Raw genomic sequence first — 9,616 nt, forward strand, 5'->3', positions numbered from 1 at the left:
ACTTTCGACGAAATTTCCAGATTCCGGTGACATTTTCCAGAATCCGGCACCAGTGTTCTTCAGGTTTTAGAGAGAAGGGAGAGGAAAAGGGAAGAAGAGAGAGAGAGGGGAGGAGCGTTCTGCCGAAAAATGAAGGGGATTGCCTTTTATACCCTCTCAAAACGACGTCGTTTTGGCCTTAAGTAACCAGAGGATCCACGCGTTTTACCGAACCCGACCCGACCCGAGCGTCGACCCGCTTTCCTGACCCGCGTGTGCTGCCCCTCCTCCAAGCCGAGCCGAGCCGAGCCGAGCTTCCAAGCCGCTCCCCCTGAGCCGTTTCCTTGCCTTGAGCCGAGCCAAGCCGCGATCTGAGCCGCTCCAGGTTTTTTTTTTTTTTTCTTTGAATTTTTTTTTATTTTTTTAATTTATTATATTAGGTTTATTTAATATTCTTTTTATCTTAGTTTTATTTTTATTTTTGTTTTACTTTTCTTTATTTTTTATTATTTATTTATATTTTTTATTATTCTATTTTCTTCAAATAAAAATCAAATTTTCCAAAAAATATTTTTGGGAAAAAGTTGAAAGTATCAATTTTCCTTAAAAATAAATTTTCAAAAAAAAATTTTTGAGGAAAAGTTGAAAGTATCAATTTTCTTTAGAAATCAAAGTTTCAAAAAAAAATATTTTGAGGAAAAGTTGAAAGTATCAATTTTCCTTAGAAATAAATTTCCAATAAATTTTCAAAAAAAAGATTTTTGAGGAAAAGTTGAAAGTATCAATTTTCCTTGAAAATCAAAATTTTCGAAAAATATTTTTGGGGAAAAGTTGAAAGTATCAATTTTTCTTAAAAATAAATTTTCAAAAAGGGGTTTTTGAGGAAAAATTGAAAGTATCAATTTTCCTTGAAAATCAAAATTTTCAAAAAATATTTTTAGGGAAAAGTTGAAAGTATCAATTTTCCTTAAAATAAATTTCCAAAAAAAAATATTTTTGGGGAAAAGTTGAAAGTATCAATTTTCCCTAAAAATAAATTTCCAAAAAAATATTTTTGGGGAAAAGTTGAAAGTATCAATTTTTCTTACACAAAAATAATCATTCTTTCCTTCCTTTCTATTCTGATTTCTATTTTTTTTTCTTTAAATAATCCGACGACGGAGCCTCTGCAAGTGAAACAGTAGTTTTTCTTGTATACTCTTAAGGTGAGGGAATTTTCTCAATTTTCTGCTAAAAGTATTAGAGTCAATTGAGAATAATTTTCAACAACTAACTACTTGGTAAAATTTTAAGGCTTTTGGATAACACAAATTCAAGCTGGTACCATCTTTTGATGGGCGTTGTGAGGGTACTATAACCTTCCTCACACGTAACCGAACTCCCGAACCCTGTTCTGGTTAGCAGACTTGAACCTTTTCTTTTAGAGACCCTTAAACTTAGGTGTTCCCTGAAAGGACAGATTCTTTAGGTGACCAATCGCACCTAGATAAAAAAGATTGGTGGCGACTCCCTAAAAGTCAATGTCTAGCGATAGATCTCCGGATCTAGACGTTATGATAGCTTGGCCACTCCACTGGGGACTTTGAGAGTTAGGCCAGCAAATAATTTGTGTTATCCAAAAGCCTAATAAAATTGAACCATTTTTGTATATATGTGTTATTATTCATTCCTGTTTATTTATCTTGTTAATTATGTCATTCATGTGCATGTGCATAACATGAGCTCTATACCCGAGCTCCGTCCCTCTAGGAGGGAGTAAAGTACCTATTGCTTTCGTGAGGTCTAATGCCTCCGCAGTGGCTAGCGAAATACTCCCACTCAAATTGAACCTTTTCCGCTTGTAGCCTGTAATGGATGAGGATTAGGGTGCCTTACTAGTCTGTGATGGACAAGGATGTAAGGAGCAATTTGAGAACCTTTAGACTTTGACCCTAAAACCACATATAGTGAACCTTAAGAATGCCTAACCCATAGATAGAGCCATCACTCTTCCCTGATAGAATCAACCAAAAGCATAGGATTCATCCTTTTTACTTTGTGTGATGTGTGATGTGTGATGTGTAAAATTACTTAGTTATTTGTTCTTTTTCTGGGTATACTAACCTTTTTCTTATTTCTTTTGCATTGGTTCATACGCATATCATAAGGTTGCATAAAAGAACATTTGCTTGAAAAACGATCTTCAACAAATTTTTTTCATGGACACCAATGAACGCCTAGTTTGCTCTTCATCAGTATTAGCACCCTGTGGGACACCTAATGAAGTAAGGGCCCTATCAGAAAAGACTCAATTGAAGATGGGAGATTGCTTGCCAATTGGGTATGAGTCTACTCTGTCTCAAAAAACATCTGTCCTCCTCAAACAGAACAATTTAGAAGATTTGGTTGACATCTGGAAGAAGATGAGTCTGTCAAGACAAGGGCAGTTTTGTCATAAGCATGGGCATATAGCACACCTTCTAGCAGTGGCTGTTGATGATCAACTAATTAGAGCTGCAACACAATTCTGGGATCCTGCATACAGGTGTTTTATCTTTAACGAAGCTGATATGACTCCCACCATAGAAGAATATTCGGTCTTATTGGGTTTGCATCTAAAGACTCCTGACAAGATATATGTCAAAAAACATAAGTCAGGATTTCGTAAAAGTCTAGCTCAACTCATGGGGATAGACAAGGAAGTTGTGGATTCTCATACAAAGAAGAAACAAGAACAGGTTTGCCTACCTTGGAAATTCTTTCATGAGTTTCTGATGTAACACGTCAATGAAGAACGGGGGTTAGACATATTTGCCTTGGCTATATACGGACTGGTGATCTTCTCAAAAATTTTGGGACATATTGAGATAGCAGTGATTGATCTCTTTGAGAGTGTGATCAATGGCTGTAATCCTTCAACGATAATATTAGCAGAGACTATCAGATCTTTGAGTTATTGTCGTCGAAATGGAGGGCGCTTCATAGGATGCATACAGCTATTATACGTGTGGATGAAAAGCCATTTTGAACAAGAAAATGGGGCTTTCTCGAAGATTTATATCCGTAATCACTTTCCGATCAAAGAGTTCTGCGAAAGTGGGTGGTCAAAGCAGAAGTCTAAACAAGAATGGATAACTTTCTTGCAAAAGTTGGAAGGTGCTAGGGTGAGATGGTTAGCCCCATGGATGAATCGAGAGCTTATGTTATACCAATGTGGAGATAGTACAGTGGTTCCACTTCTGGGTTTATGGGGAGTGACGAATTATGCACCGCTCTTAGTGAGGAGACAATTGGGGGGAGAACAGTTAATTCCTATGACTTATGGGCTTCATCAGTTAGATTTTTCTTACAGTGAGCCTAAAGCATTTCAGAGGATGAATGGGATGATCAAAGCATGAAAAAATCCCCAAAGAGTGAGTCCTGGACCATTCACTGAAAAAGTCACTCAAGGTTACTTGGTTTGGAGAACAAAGAGAAGACAAGAAATGGTATTCACTTATGAAGTCTCTCAACCACCGACAGAAGAAAAGCTTGAAGAGATACCATCAGAGTTAGAGCTGGCAACAAAAGAATTTGAATTTGAAAAGATCAAGTTAAAGAAAGAGATTCAAGAACTTCAAGTAGAAAAAGCCCAGTGGAAAGGTAGAGCTGAAAATTATGAAGTTAAAGTTCATAAGATTGCTAGAGAACGTGATGCAGCTACTGAAGATCTAGCAAGGTTACACCAGGAGCATAAGAGGCTATGTGTGAGAGAAAGGGCCAAAGGGATAACCATTGTCGAGCTGACTGAGGAAAACACAAGATTGAAACAAGAGTATGCCGAGTTGGAAGAAGAAAGTACTGAAGCACAGGCAGAAATTAACATGCTAAACAGTTATCTGAGCGGGCTAAGTCAAAGGTTGGATGAACAAGGAGACCACATTGCTGCATTGGTTAGAGAACATAGAGAATTATCATACCACGTCTGGTGTGGTAAAAGAGAGAACCTAGGGAGGCAGAAACACATTGAGTACTTAACAACCCAAATTCATAAAGGGGTGCGTAAGGCAAGAGAGATGGTAGAAGAGGCAGAGGTATTAAGACAAGTGGTGGCCCCAATAGGAGAACATGGACAGCGTCTCTTGAACTTCATAGAAGAAGCGAAGGCCCAGTATGAACAGATCAAACAATTTTATGGCTATAATGCTAGGATGATAAACTTAATGTAGACCAAAGTTTTTTTGGAATAAATGAAATTTTTTTAGTTGAATACCGTTTTGAGGCAAATGTTCTTTGCATACATGCATTTCTCATTCATTACATTTCTCATTCATTACATTCTCATTCATTGCATTCTCATTCATTACACTTACAAAATAACCATGTGATGATCATGCCAATTTACTGATTCTAAGATATGGTACTCAAGGTTCCAGGATAGCTTCCTTTAGCGAAAATCCTGCCCATCGATTCAACACAAGATTTAGAGTAAGGCAAATGGAGCAGAAAAATTCCTAAAGATTTGAAAAAATAGAGAAAGCCCAGGAGAAGATCGAGGGTGAGCTAAGCAAGATTCTGGAGGCTCTTAATAACATGAATAAAGGAAAAGGAGTTGCAGAAAATACAAGCCAACAAATTCCCCCATTACAAGAAATAGCTGACCCCCTGTACCCTCCAGGTTTTGGTCCACCTCAGGCCCAGTCTGTTCAAGAGGTCCCACCACAACACTTCGCATATCCAACATATCCTAGAATGCCATTGACTTTCAACCCCGGGCAGTATAATAGCTATATAAATCATGTCTTCACTGAAAAGGCAGCAGAACCAATTCTTGATTTAGATGATTTAAAAGAGAAAGAAAAGGAAAAGATGAGGGTGGAAGCAGAGGAGAGTTCCAAGATTAGCATGCTAGAGCAAAGGCTAAGGGCTGTGGAAGGATTTAGCTTCTATGGGTCAGTTGATGCTGCGGGGCTCTGCCTAGTTCCTGATGTGGTTATCCCTCATAAGTTCAAAGCACCAAAATTTGAAAAGTATGACGGTACAAAGTGCCCCAAAACCCACATCACCATGTATTGCAGGAAGATGGCAGCTCATGCACATGATGAAAAGCTATTGATGCATGTTTTCCAAGACAGTCTTACTGGCTCTGCGGCCAGATGGTATGTTCAGCTGGACAGGACCCGCATTTGCTCTTGGAGCGATATGGCGCATGACTTTATCAGTCAATACCGACATATCATCGATTTGGCTCCAGATCGTTTGTCTTTGCAGAATCTGGAGAAAAAGACAAATGAATCTTTTAAAGAGTATGCCCAGAGGTGGAGAGATATTGCTTCTCAGGTACAGCCTCCTCTGACCGAGAAAAAAACTACAGTGCTATTTGTTAGCACTTTAAAACCTCTCTATTATGAAAAGATGATAGGGAATGCAACAAAGAATTTTGCCGATATGGTAATTTCAGGAGAAATCATTGAGAGCGCCATCAAGAATGACAAGCTAGAAGGAAATGAAGCATCTGGCAAAAGAATCCCGAAGAAAAAAGAAATTAAAGCTTAGGCTGTGAGCTTTGATAGACAACAGTTTAGAGGTTATTCACCCTACCCCCCACCAGAATATCAGTCATATCACCCTGTTGTAAATAACACTTCTTTTCACCCATACCAACCACCATACCCCCAAACCTATCAAACCTCTCATAGACCCCAAAACACCATGTACAGTTCTAACATTCAACCTACCCCAAGACCATAAGTTCGCCCAACTAACCCTACTGGTGGCTCGCGGGAGCAACGAACCACTCGTGAAAGACCTGTTTTTGACCCTATTCCCATGACCTATACGAAATTATACAAGGAGCTCTACAACAATCATTTGATTGCTCCAAGTAAATTGGAACCCCTCAAGCCACCTTACCCAAAGTGGTATGATCCCACCGTCCACTGTGACTACCATTATAGGATTGCTGGCCACTCCACCGAAAATTACACTACCCTGAAATATAAAGTGCAACGGTTGATCAAGGATGGGATGATCTGCTTTGACACTGGAGGGATGACTGCACCAAATGTTAGTGGCAATCCTTTGCCAAATCATAATGTGAATGCTATAGGTGAAGAGCATGAGCGCCAAGTAAAGAAATAAGTGGTAGATATTAAGACACCTCTCGATCAATTGTTTGATGTCTTACGAAAAATAGACATGATACAACTGGTAAGTCCACACAGCTATCATGGAGCATATATAGCTGGTAAAAAGAAGAGGTCTCCAAAGCTGATGCTTCCAATATTACTGGTGTAGGAGGCATTACTCGAAGTGGGAGATGTTACACCCTAGAAATGCTAGAGAAGGTTAGAAGGGAGAAGGCTAAAGAAGGAGAAAGATGAAATAATCCAGAGATAGAGCCTGAAGAAGATCAGCCAAAGCCAGTATCAGAAAGGGAGGTTTGTGAATTCTTAAAGCTAGTAAAACATAGCGAATATTCAGTTGTGGAACAGTTGAATAAAATGTCAGCTCGAATCTCATTGTTATCACTGTTACTGAACTCAGAGCCACATCGGAATGCCTTGCTGAAAGTGTTGAATCAGGCATACGTGGCACATAACGTGTCTGTCGAATATGTGAATCACTTGGCTGGAAATTTAATCATGCCAAATCACATTTCATTCAGTGATGATGAGATTTCTTTGGAGGGAAAGAGAAATGCTAAGGCTCTGCATATCACAGTCAAGTGCAAGAGCCATATCATAGCTAAAGTCCTTATCGATAATGGTTCTGCCATCAATGTCATGCCTATGTCAACTTTGGCAAGGCTACCCATCGATTATTCTCATATGAAGGATAGTCAGATGATTGTGAGAGCCTTTGATGGGACCAGAAAAGAAGTCCTGAAGGATATTGAGATGCCCTTACAAATTGGGCCATGCACCTTCAATGTAAAATTTCAAGTGATGGACATCTCTTCGTCCTACAGCTATTTATTAGGAAGACCATGGATTCACATGGCAGGAGCCGTGCCTTCTACTTTGCACCAGAAGATCAAGTTTAATGTAGAAGGTCAATTGATAGTGGTAGTTAGGGAGGAAGACATACTGGTGACTCAACCATTGAACACCCCATATGTAGAGGCTGCCGAAGAAGCATTGGAATGCTCCTATCGATCTTTTGAATTGGTCAATACTGTAGGTGAAGGATTTCAAAGTTAGCCATTTTCAAAGATAGTGGTGAGCCAAGTCATCAATAAAGGCTGGTGTCCAGGACTAGGGCTAGGCAAAAATTTACAGGGAATTAAAGAACCTCCAACAATAGCAGACAATAGCGATAGGGCAGGCTTAGGCTATGAGACAGTAGAGTGGGAAGTCAAAAGAAGGCCATCAAGAAAGACACCAAGACTGATGTTTATTCCAAATTTATATGAAACCTTCAAACCTGGAGGATTCATGTACCCAGATGCTAGAAAAAGTGTGGAAGAGGATTTAGCCCAGTTAGCCATTAATGCTGTTGAAGATGAGGTGAGGGTAAATCAAAAAGAGTGGGTTCGTCTCTGTCCACCAGATTATGAGCTGAACAATTGGAGTGCTATCGAGATGCCTTCGACTTTTGATTTAGATGCAATGTAATTGTAGCATCCCAATAGCTATTGCCCAAGGCATTGGGGTGATCTTTTTGTTCGGGCCATTCATCATTTATTATTTTTAATAAAATTAGGAAGTATGCATTTTCATTCATTTTTTCTTGTGTTTTCATTATTTCCATCTTTTCAAGCACATCTTGCCAACATATCCCATTTCATTCAATTGCAGGTCTTTAAATGAACATGAGGATAATCATGATAACAATCAAGAGGTTAGCTTTGAGAATTCAATTAATACTGATGAATTTGATAATGAAAAGAGTTTTGAAGAATATGTTATGCCTCCGGACCTAATGAGGATGATTGAACAAGAAAATAAGCCGATTGAGCCCCATCAAGAGTTAGTGGACTTAGTGAATCTGGGAGATATAAAAAATAGGAAAGAGGTCAGAATGGGCACTTCACTTTCATCTGAAGATAGGCAACAACTGACAGACCTACTCTGAGAATTTGTAGATATATTTGCTTGGTCTTATCAGGATATGCCAGGGCTGAGCACAGAGATAGTGGAGCACAGATTGCCTCTAAGGCCAGAATGTAAGCCAGTTCAACAGAAACTGAGACGGATGAAGCTCGAAATGCTACTAAAGATTAAAGAGAAGGTGAAGAAACAATTTGATGCAGGTTTTCTACAAGTGGCTAAGTATCCAGAATGGGTAGCCAATATAGTCCCAGTTCCTAAGAAAGATGGAAAAGTACGAATGTGTGTGGACTATCGAGATTTGAATAAGGTTAGCCCAAAGGATAACTTTCCTTTGCCTCATATTGACACACTAGTAGATAACACGGCTAAGCATTTGATTTTCTCCTTTATGGATGGTTTCTCGGGGTATAATTAGATAAAGATGGCTGTAGATGATATGGAAAAGACTACTTTTGTGACCATGTGGGGAACTTTCTACTACAAAGTAATGCCTTTTGGGTTAAAGAATGCTGGGGCAACATATCAAAGGGCCATGGTAACACTCTTCCATGACATGATGCACAAAGAGATCGAAGTGTATGTAGATGATATGATTGCAAAGTCTTGTGGGGATGAAGATCATGTCACCAGCCTCAGAAAGTTATTTGAGAGGTTGAGAAGATTTCAGCTAAAATTAAACCCAACCAAGTGCACCTTTGGGGTAAAGTCAGGGAAGTTGCTAGGCTTCGTAGTCAATGAAAGAGGAATTGAAGTCGATCCCGATAAGATACGAGCCATCCAAAATTTGTCACCTCTCAGCACACTAAAAGAAGTTCGAGGTTTTTTGGGTAGATTGAACTACATTTCTCGGTTCATCTCTCAGCTTACCTACAAATGTGATCCCATCTTTAAGCTTCTTCGTAAAGATAATCCTGGAAAATGGAATGAAGAATGTCAAAAGGCGTTTGATAAAATCAAGCAATATTTATCGAACCCTCCAGTATTGGTGCCACCTGTTTCAGGAAAACCTTTAATTTTGTACCTAACTGTATATGAAAATTCAATGGGATGTGTGCTAGGGCAGCAAGATGAGGCTAGCCGGAAGGAGAGAGCTATTTATTATCTGAGTAAAAAGTTCACGGAATACGAATCCAAGTATTCTTCACTGGAGAAAATGTGTTGTGCATTAGCGTGGACTACCAAAAGACTTAGACAGTACATGCTCTATCACACTACATGGCTCATAGCGAAATTGGATCCCATTAAGTACATCTTCGAGAAACCTTCTTTGTCTGGGAGAATCGCTAGATGGCAAGTAATGCTCTCGAAATACGACATTATATACGTGAGCCAAAAAGCAATAAAAGGGGGTGCTATAGCAGAATTTCTTGCAGATCGTGCTACTGAAGAGTATGAGCCGATGAAGCTAGAATTTTCTGATGAAGACTTGATGGCTATTTCTCAACTGGAAGAAAGGGAACATGGAGAAAAATGTTGGAGAATGTACTTTGATGGAGCTGCCAATGCCTTGGGGCATGGAATTGGGGCAATTTTGATTTCTCCAGAAGAACAGTACTACCCTGTAACAGCGAGGTTAAATTTTAATTGCACAAATAACATCGCTGAGTATGAGGCATGTGTTATGG

Source organism: Durio zibethinus, chromosome 8 (genome assembly GCF_047325235.1).
Source record: "Durio zibethinus cultivar Kanyao isolate XHJ-2024 chromosome 8, ASM4732523v1, whole genome shotgun sequence".
NCBI classification, from domain to species: Eukaryota; Viridiplantae; Streptophyta; class Magnoliopsida; order Malvales; family Malvaceae; genus Durio; species Durio zibethinus.